General features: G+C 44.7%; 1 long non-coding RNA gene across 1 annotated transcript; it reads right to left on the minus strand.

Annotated features, from left to right (window-relative positions):
* Positions 1-237: 237 nt before the first annotated feature.
* On the minus strand, positions 238-1981 carry LOC127326002 (uncharacterized). Its single transcript, XR_011751654.1, has 3 exons — positions 1780-1981; positions 1312-1744; positions 238-779 (listed from the first exon to the last, which is right to left on the minus strand). It is a non-coding gene; the product is annotated as an uncharacterized lncRNA (long non-coding RNA).
* Positions 1982-11083: the final 9102 nt, after the last annotated feature.

Raw genomic sequence — 11083 nt, forward strand, 5'->3', positions numbered from 1 at the left:
CCTTAAACAATCTTTTAGTACCGGCCCTTCACACCAGGCTTTATGCCTTGTATTATTAAATTTGAATCTCCTCACCTAGCTTTATATAGTCCCCATACCTGAAATAAGCATTCACCGAACTACAATGTCCTCCCATCCTGAGCTCCTCAACCAGAGAAGACAAACAGTACACATCTGTCTTTTTTATACACAGCCGCGTTCATAGCAGTCAACCTGGTAAAGTTTCTCCAGCCAGTCTGAACATGTCAAATCAAAAATATATTCAGATTCCTCACTCGCGGATAGCACAGTTGCTCATCTCACGTATTCATCCTTATCATCTCACGCCCTAGCCTCGCCCGCATACGTTACTTCCCTCCATCACGAAAACGTCACCATCTCACCCACAATCGTATTCTCCTAGCTTCGCGCAATCGCGCACGTTGACGGACTAGCGCTCCCGTCACAGCCTCCCGCTGGCGGAGTCCCGCGCAGCCTGGTGCTGGCGGATTCCCGCGCCCCGCGCATCCTAGCGCCGGCGGAGTCCCGCGCCCCTTCCAGCCAGGCGCCGGCGGGCCTCCCGGTGGAGCTCGCAGTCTCGCGCCGGCGGGCGAGCAACCTCCCGCCCTCCGCGCCGGCGACTTCTCACGCCTCGCGCCGCAGGGCCAGCGGCCTACCGCGCTCCACCGCCGCTGCTGGATCCGCCTCTCGCCGCCCCTTCTGAACCCCGTTGTATGCCGCTGCTGGACCTCCCCTACCGTAGCAGATGGAGCTCGGCCCCGAAGCTCGAGGAGGACCACCTGCAGAATGAGCGATTGTACACATTAGTTGGTTTCTTCAATTTCATTGGAAGTTAATAACGATGAGCGATTGTACACAGTAGTTGGTTTGTTCAGTTTCATAGGAAGTTCTAAATGTATGGGTTCAACTTCAGCTTCAGCACAGTACCACACTATGGAGTAGTAACCATATGGAGTTCTAATTTTGCTCCAGAGCAATAGCCTCAACATCAGTACTCCAATGTGGATTGTGGTTTTATTTTTTTCTTCCAGAGCTATATCACAGGGATTAATTGTAATCATGTTTTGGTTCTACTTTTAAGAGCTCAATCATGCTGCTGCGGGTGGGTTGTGGGCAGAGCTTGTAAGCAACAGAGCTTGTAAGATTAAAACCGGCTTCTTCCCCATCTCTTCAGCCTCACCGGCTTGACGATGGCGATGCACCAGCCGCATGGCGACGACAAAGGCGCACAAAACCATGGACGAAGGGATAATAAGTAGATGGCCCTCTCATGGAGAGAGGACGAAAGAAACGAACGCTCTCAGTGCGCACCTGCCGTGGCGTGCTCTGCGGAGGCGGCGTTCCTCCACCGCCCCGGCGCAGCGCCTCCATCTGCTTGTCGGCGGCGACCTCTTCAACCTTGACGGCAGCGGCCTCCTCCTAGAGCTCGTCGACGGCAGCCTGTCCGCTCCGTGCTCGTCGGCGGCCTCCCCTGCGCTTGCCGGCGAATGGGTCGTCGCGCGCATCTCTCCATGCCTCGTCGGTGACGGAAGCATCTTCATCGAGCTCAGCGGCGCGCAGCCTCCTCGACGCGTTCTCGTCAACAGTTGTGGCCGCGGAAGCCTCCTCCCCGTGCTTGGCGGCGGCGCTCGGCGGCGCTCGGCCTCCCCCGATGCGTGCTCAGCGGCAGCGACGGTGGCGACAAAGGCGGCGGCTTCGTCGGAAGCCTCCTCCTCGCGTGCTCGGCGGTGGCGGCGCAAGCCTCCTCCTCGCGTGCTCGGCGGTGGCGGCGCAAGCCACCACTTCGTGCTCGGCGGCGTGTGGCCTCCCTCGATGCCTGCTCAGCCGCGGCGACGGCGGCGCGTAGGAAGCCTCCTCCTCCCGCTCGTTGGCTGGGTTGCGGTGGTGTCCTCGCGCGCTTCACTGGCACGGTGCGGCGTTGGTCCCCCATGGTTGCGTGTGTGAGAGATAGGGGAGTAGATTATGTGGTTGGTAGTGACTGTATAAAAGCGACATGTAATAAAAAGGAGATAAGGTAGTCACAGGTGGAGGAAGGCCGGGCGGAGTCACGGGCGGAAAAGATCGGCTGGACAGATTCCTCCATACAACTACGCGCCTTTTTCCACTATGGCGCCAAAGACAGCGCGCCAAAAAGTTCCCCCCGCATGTGACGCTAATGATTCGTGGCCCAAATCATTGAACCGCGGGCCCGCGCAACGCTTGCATTAGCCAGCATAAACCCATGACCAGTCAACACGCATCTTGACAGTAACCGAATCTCCACGCGCATTGGACGGCAGCTAGGGGGTGCTCACGTATCCCCCTGTTCACCGAATCCACACTCTTTAAAATTCAACCATAATTGATTTTGAGTTGATTCCAACTCTCATAAATCACATTTGATGTACTCTAGATGTTTATGCAAAAAGATAGCAGAGTTGTTTGCATGATCATGGACTAGAGCAAAATAATGGCTATGGAGCCATTTCTAGTTCATTTAAATTCTCTAAATTAAATTGTTTAAATGGTATGAGAGCTACTCTCTCATTTAAATCTTGATCCTAAGTAATTCAATAAGAGGTAATGACTTTAGTCTACTGAACCTCATATTCTATTACTTAGTGATATTAAATCATTACCATGCTATTATTACAATGCATGAGGTATAGCACCTCATTTAAATCATACTCCCACATAATAGATATGAAGTGTTGACCTTAGTCAATATATATTCATACCTTCTTATTATTTGGGAGATTAAATCTTAATAAGATTTAATGAGGGGAAATGATTTTCTCGAAAGAATTAAATAGCAAACCCAATTAATAGTTGTAATGAGAGGAAATTATTTTTCTCTTAAGTAAGAAAATCAAGTCAACCACCATGCTATGAATGATGTGATGCTAGAATAAGCTTGTGTGAACATTTGGTGTGTTTAGTCTAGCATGTAAGTTTTGTGTGGTGATTGTATACCTCGTATTCGTGTATAGACGCTAGTACCAAGGAGTATCAGGAGGATGAGGGCTACTCTCAGGAGGAGGAAGAGAACTTTGACCACTACCCTGCTCAAGGCAAGCTAATATTCTTGCAAACCACCCTAATGCAAAGCTCTACAAGAGCAAGGCACCATCACATTCTACTTTATGTTTAATAAACCTATCCCATGTTTTTTACCTTGCAATTATTTTGCTTATTGTATTTCAAAGTTTACTTTTTGATTTATGATTCACTTGGTCTAGAATAGAACAAGAGCATCAAATTTAGCCTAGAACAATTAAAGCTAGATAGCACCCCTCATGATTAGTTGCTAGTGCTAACTAAATAAAATTGACTACTCTAGATGGGAACATGTGAAATGAAATGACTTTGAAAGATTTTGAAGGTGAATGTGACATGAATGACTTGGTGAATTTTGATGAAAACTGATGATTGGGTTTGGATGCGATACCCTTCCAATTATACAAGTACCCCCACAATACCTGATTATGGGTAGGGCTTAACTAGAAGCTTATTTAGTTTAGTATGGGTTCCCTCTAAATAAGCATCATAGGGGTTATGCCGAGGCTGCCTCCGTTAAAAGTGAAATGATGTGAATATGAGGTGAATGTACGACCCAAGCCCTGTGCAGTTCCCGGGTTGACGGTTTGTCTCCACCGGGAGGCCAAGCTCATGGGGAGAGGTGCCTATACTAGGTTATATAAGTGAAAGGTTATGGTTGATGATCCGCGTACTGAGTTGCGATGATTCGGGGTTATCCCCGACGGATGTAATCAAAAGTTGTGGCACAAGAGTACAACTTCTACAGAGTGTTAAACCTATTCGAATAGCCGTGTCCACGGTTACGGACGATTGGAAAGGCCATACTGTTCCGTTGTCAGAACTTTATCTTGAAAATAAATGTTGAATTGAAAGGTGACTTGACTTGAATCACAACTGAGTTGTGGGAATGACACTAATGTTCCCACTTGAGTTAGTTAGCAAAAATGAGGAGTCTTTACTAAATGTTTATGAACTAAACTTGTCTTTATGCAAATAAACCTAGAGCTTAGCACCCCTTACCAAAATTGATAAGTAATTACATTAGTATTAGTTTGCGACTACTTTAAAGTACTCATGGCTGTGGCCCTGGCTATTCAAATGCCAGATTATGAAGAGGAGCAACAGTATCAGGATGACGGACAGCAGGACGTCTACGATAACTAGGAGCATCTTCTAACGTCAAGCGTTGCCTGTGGAATAGATAGTCCACTACTACTACGCTTCCGCTACTTGTTGTTGTTGATCATGTAGATCAACTATTTGTGTAATATTGGATCATGTGATCTGTTGTTGTAAGATGATTATGTGTTCTAATAAATGATGACTCTATGATATTCAACTGTTATGTCTCGCAAAAACAATCTTCCTGGGATTGCGATGTATATGGCATAATAGGTATCCGGACTTAAAAATCCGGGTGTTGACAAGTTGGTATCAGAGCCATTGTTTGATCTTAGGAGACCCTAGTTAGAATGGACGTCGGAAAAACTTAGATTCAAATTCAATGAAGTGAATAGTTACGAAAACATATTCACACCCTTATCTTTGAGATCTCTTCAAAACAATAAATTCATGCTTTTCCTTATAAGTTACTTAAAATTTTGAACACTTGCACTTCTCTAACTTACTCATCAAATTCCTCTACAGATGGAGCCGTTCATCCAGACCGAGGTTTACCAGCTAGGGAATGGCGAAGACATGATCTTTGAAAGGGACCTTCATTCCCTCTCGGAGTTTCTTGGACGCTCGCCTCCTGAGTTCTACGGGGGTCAAGTCAACGACCAGCCCGGAGGACAGCTACAGTGGGTCATCATGGCCGACCTCCGCGGGAAGCCTGAGTCCCCCATGTTCGGAAGGATCCAGTTCTCTCTCAGGGAGAACAACTGGGCGGACGGACTCGCTCGTGCTCTTCAGGAAGCACTCGCCCGTCTGTGCGGACAGAACGCGATGGCCATCCAAGGGGAACGCTTTGCTCACCTCGCAAGGCACAACTCCCTTGGAGTATCCCTGAACCTGCCGTTCCACCCCGTGCTGAGGCATCATGTGGACCACCTCGACTTCATGCTGTGTGAGACTCGCAAGGAGTTGGACAACTCCCGCGCCTACGCCAACCACACCTACCTCCAGCTGGCTCAGCAGGCCGAGACCATCAAGGTCATCGCCAAGGAGCGCAGGACTCTTCGCCGCCTGAACGCGAAGAACGACTACACCATCCACTGCCTCAAGGTAAAGATAGCTTCACTGAAGGAGACTGTCGAAGCCCAGGCCGAACAGCTCCAGGACCTGGAAGGAGAAGGCGAGGGAGAAGACATCCAGGGAGATGGATACTCCTATGTGAGCAATGATGATGACTATGAAGAAGAGGAAGACGAAGACCTGGCCTTCTTATACGTCGCAAACGTATCTATAATTTTTGATGTTCCATGCTTGTTTTACACCAATTACTATATGTTTTAAGGGACTAACCTATTAATAGTTGCAAAAGTGCACAAGTTCTTGGTTTCAACTTTGTTGTGCAGGAAATAGGCAAATATGGAAGTAAATAGCTCATTATGGTGAAATCTGGAATTTCCCGGAATCTGTCCCTGCTGAACACTTTTCAAAGATCGCTTCGAAACTCCATGAAAACCACGTCCAATGGAAAAGTCGTAAACTACAAAGTTGTAGAGAATTTCAAACAGAACAATTTGAACATCTTATTCGTCCAGAACGGACAAGGGATGCATCCGGCAGAGCAGAATTACTGCGGAGGTTCGTGCAGTCTCGGGACTCCGAAAGTTGGTGACGTATTTGACACAAACTCTTTTCATACCTGGATATTGCGGCCCAGCCACGAGTTTTGAGGCTCATTAAAGACATAGGGGAGTCCTAGTAAGGTTCTAGAGGTGCCAAAGAGCCCTTGGATCAAAGGGGCATCCATCCCATGGCCTAGATTGCATCTCCAACACTATATATTGATGGGAAACCCTATTTTTGGAGGCCCCAAGCATTGTCACGAAAATCCTCCTCCTTAGCAGCAGCCAAGGAGGGGGAAACACTCATCTACACCAGCACCAACTCAAGGAAGAAGAAGGCTAAGGGGCGGCGCTCCCCCATGATGCCGGCGGCGGGGAAGGAGTCCCCCGCGCCGCCGCCAGCGCCGCCCACGCCTCCGCCTACCGGCGCTCCTCGCTGAGCCCTCCAACGTCTTCACCGCCATCTCCATCACCAACTCCTCATTGTATTCAGTGGTCCATCCTCTCACAAACCTCTGTACCGCCCTATGTAAACATGGTGTTTGATGCTATAAGTTATAATCCTATGATCTATGTCATGTTGCCATAGTTTATTTGTTCTTTGATTGATTGGTTGTTTCTCTTTGGTTCATTAGAGTTGTATGTTGATATGTTACCGTCCTTGGTGCCCATTATATTTGTGCGCGCATGGATCAAGCACCATAGGGTTGGTAGTACTTGTATACTAGAAGGGGGAAGTTCTGCCGGAGTGACAGAAAACCGGATAGTTGCATGTATGGGAGTAAGATGACCATTTACTTAAAGCTATGGTTGGGGAAACCTTAATGCTTGGTAGTATTTACGGATGTTTGCTAGCAAGCCAATCATATAATACTTGTAATCCCGGAGGGAGAGCATGTATATTTAGCCTCTCCTACATAGAAAGCTGCATCGAAGACATTGGACCCAAGATATTCACTAATTGATCTTGGACAAAGCCACCACTATTACCACCGCCTTTCCACACTCATGGTACTGTTAGTTTAGTTTGTTTTATTGCTGCAGCACTAACATTTATTCCGTGTATTTTATTGTTCTGCAAAGTCACCTCTCATACCCGTTATCGCTCTAGTTTTATTTCCTAGATATTGCAAACGCTTAGTGTGCGTAGAGTTGTATCAGTGGTTGATAGAACTTGAGAGAATGTTTATCCTACCTTTAGATCCTCGTTGGGTTCGACACTCTTACTTATCGAAAAGGCTACACACGATCCCCTATACTTGTGGGACATCACCTTCCACCCCTACGTGGATGGCTATGAGCACTTGGAAGCCGGGATGGATAATACCTTCCCGGTCAATGTTCATGAAGAGTAGTTTCCCATGAGCACTTGAGTAGGTGTGAGTTGTATCGGTCCCTTGTATCGTAGAACGGTGAAATGGTTCTTCAAACCATACGGTGTGTTAGTTGGAAAGATGAGTAATGGTGAAGTGGGGGTCGACCTTGAACACTTGTGTTCATGCCTGCGAAACCAAAACAATTCTTTCCATGGAAGATTTTCATTAAAAACATGTAAATAGTGTATATAGTGTATATAGTGTACATATCCCGCTGTAAATAGAATGTATAGATAACCCCTGGTTTGTTATGCAAGTTTGTCACTATGCTGCCTAGAAAACAGATTTCCTGTGCTTCACTGTAGAAAATTTTAAAAATCACCAGAACGTGATCTTGATCTGAAATTTCTTGAGTGCATAGTAGTGCTTGCTATCTAATTTTCGTTAGTTCTGACTTTTCTGATTTGAGGTACGTAGACAGATCTAATAATTCAATCTTTACGGACTGATTCTGTTGAGACAGATTTCCTGTGCTGTGCTGCAAAAATTAGTGAAAAATCTCAGTATGACATTTTGATCTGAAATTTTTTGTGCATAGACCTGAGGTTATGTTCTGTCTTCCATTAATCATGAGTTTTTTGATTTGAGGTACGTAACTATCTCATTGAGTGACATCTTTACAGAGTGTTCAATTTTGACAGATTTCTATTCTCTTTGTTTAAATATTGTACTTAGGATTCAAAAGTTTCCTTCGTTTTCGACGTACGATTGAAATAATAAGAAACCTCAGTATTACAGTGGCTAAATATTTGATAGATTTTATAGAAATTAGGTATACTTGAACACTTGTGGATTTTATTTAATGAGTACTAACCTACTAATAAGTTTTTTGAAGCTTTATGTGGATGCAGTTTTTAAGTTCCAATCAATATGGTGATATGAGATGAGCAAGATGATGCAAGAGCTCAAGCTTGGGGATGTGTAGATGGATCCCAAGAGAATATTCAAGAATATGCAAATATCTAAGCTTGGGGATGCCCAAGGCATCCCCCTATTCATCAACCAACATGAGGTTGTCTCCTTCAAACTCGATATTACCCATCCACATGTAAGCATTGTATATAGTTGCTTTTATTATCTTTGGTTTTATCCTATTTAGTTTTATTAGGTTCTTTATTTGGTTCTTGTTTCTTTGTCATTTTCACTTATAATTGGAAAACAACAAAAAAAAGGGGGGGTTTGAGAGCTCCATCAAATAATCATGCCATCTTAAATGGCTATAAAGAAAGAGCTTTATGGGAGACAACCCAATATGTTTATATTTCTGTTATTTACTGCTTTGTTGAGTCTTGGAAGTCATTACTACTGTAATGAACTCTCCTTATCATGTTTGTTTTGTTTTTGTGCCAAGAATTGCCTCTAATGGTAAGAAAGTGGTATTTGGGAGATTTGCAATCTTGTTTACTGTTTCTGGTTTGTCACGAGAAAAATCGCCAAAAATCACCAGCACGTAAGTTTGAGCTTCCAATTTAAGAGAATCTTTCCCAGGTATTTGTCTAACTTTCATTAGTTCAGAGTTTTTCGAGTTACGCAGCGTAACTATTTTTCAAAAATCAATTTTTATGAACTGTTCTGTTTTGACAGATTCTTGCACTGTTTTGCATTTGCATCTTTTTGCCCACCTTTTTGAGTTCTCTTGATCAAAGAACCTTATTGAAGTTGTGCTACATTAGCTAATGCTTATTAAAATGCTTTTCATATGTCATACTGAACTTTGTAGATTTGATTAATATTATCATTGCACTAACACTGCTAATGAGATTTGTGATGAGTTTCGTATGAAGGAAGTTTTCAAGTGTAGGAAAGAAGAATGATGAGATGAGATGAAGAATGGACAAAGGCTCAAGCTTGGGGATGCCCATGTCACCCCAAGATATATTCAAGAAGTACAAGCGTCAAAGCTTGGGGATGCCCAAGGCATCCCCTTCTTCATCAATAAAAATATCAGGTCATGTTTCTGTTCACTATATTTTTATTGCTTCATATACTATGTGTTATTCTTGAAGCGTCTTTATTTTCTGATGTGTATTTTATTTTCAATAAAGTGGGCACCATCGTACCATGTTTGTTTGGGAGAGAGACACGCTCCGTTTTAATTGTATGAACGCTCTAGTTTTCACTCTTATTGTTCAACGAGCGTTTTATTTTTGCTAGTACTGCGTTTAGCTCTGGTTTTTTCACTCCTATTTTGTTCAGAGCTTGTTAGTATGCTTCAGTTATATATGATTAGCTCTCTGATTTTTAATGAATATTACAAATGAGAGTTGTTTCAAATAAGTTGATTGGTGTTGGGTACGAGTAAAAAGGTTTCATATTAATAGTGATGCAAATGGAAGATCTCCTCTGATGTTTTAATTGGGTTGAATTGATCATTTAGTTTAGACTTTTAATATCACCATATGCTTTAATTAATAAGTTTTGTCGCTATGCATGATTATGACCATTATTGCTCTCTTAGTTGGTCGCTATCTTTCTTTTTGCTAGCCTTCATTCTGTACTTAGTATGATCTCTACTCGTGCATCCAACCACCAAAAACCAAAATATGCCAAAAGTGTCCACCATACCTACCTATATGTGGTATTTCACCGCCACTCCAAGTAAATTTACATGTGCTACCTTTAAAATCTTTAAAATAATTCCTTGGTTTTGCAATACATAGCTCATGGGAAAGTAGCCTTAAAACTACTGTGGTAATGAATATGTCGCTTATGTATCTTAGTTCTTATAAGTTGCTTGTTGAGCGGTAACCATGTTTCTGGGAACGCCATCAACCTGTTACACCTTTGTTGAATATCATGTGAGTTGCTATGCATGTTCGTCTTGTCTGAAGTAAGGGAGATTTCTCATGATTAAATGGTTTGAGTATGCATATTGTTAGAGAAGAACATTGGGCAGCCAACCAAAGCCATGTATCATGGTGGAAGTTTCAGTTTGGACATTAATCCTCAAATCTCTTATGAGAATATTATCTGTTGTTGAAAGCTTTAAGCTTAAAGAGGAGTCCATTTGTCTGTTGTCCATGGTGTCCCGGTATGGATGTCTAAGTTGAGAATAATCAAAAGCGAGAAATCCAATGCGAACTTTCTCCTTAGACCTTTGTACAGGTGGCATGGAGGTACCCCTTTGTGAAACTTGGTTGAAACATATGTAATGCGATGATAATCCATGGAAATCCGAGCTAATTAGGACAAGGTGCGGGAACTATTAGTATTCGATGCATGAGGCTTGCAACTTATAGGAAGTTTTATACATAACCTATATTACTTATTGCTACCATTGACACAATTGCCTCTCTTAAAATTGAGCTAATTACACTTGAGGTCCTACTACTTGCATAGCATGTGATAGTTTGGTCCTACTACTTGCAAAAGGTGAAGATTTGGTCCTACTACTTGCAATTCGGACTCATCACTGGTCCTCGCCAATCAGAAGCCGCCAAGTGTCATACACGCTGGCACTTTGGACGCGCTGTTGTGTGTAGGTTTTGCTGATAACCCCCTGATGTTTCCATTTTCTCTGCTTCTAGTCTGTCTGAACCGCCGTTGGATCGTTGGTTGCGCGTCGGCTGCACGAATCTCCAACCCTAGTCGGTAGCGGCGGTTGCGAGACAGGAGTTGAGACAGGAGCAGCGGCGGGCGTCGCGACAGGAGCAGCGGCGGCGCAGCTGGTCGGCGGAGACAGGAGCGGAGCAGCGGCGGAGAGGAGCGAGGGAGGTGCCCCGCGGAGAGGAGCGAGGGAGCAGCGGCGGAGAGGAGCGAGGGAGCTCAATGGCGATGACGACGGTGGGCCGTGAGTTCAACGGAGGCGGTGGCGGAAGCAGGTGGGCAGAGGAGGAATGGAAGGAGACGTCGGTCGTCTACTACCCCACGGCGACGAGAGGTGCTGCCACGGCGTCAAAGGTAACGTTCTTCGTCGTCTCCGGCTGTTTCCCCTTCTCTGCCTCCCCTGTTCCT

The sequence above is a fragment of the Lolium perenne genome, chromosome 1 (genome assembly GCF_019359855.2).
Source record: "Lolium perenne isolate Kyuss_39 chromosome 1, Kyuss_2.0, whole genome shotgun sequence".
In the NCBI taxonomy this organism is placed as follows: Eukaryota; Viridiplantae; Streptophyta; class Magnoliopsida; order Poales; family Poaceae; genus Lolium; species Lolium perenne.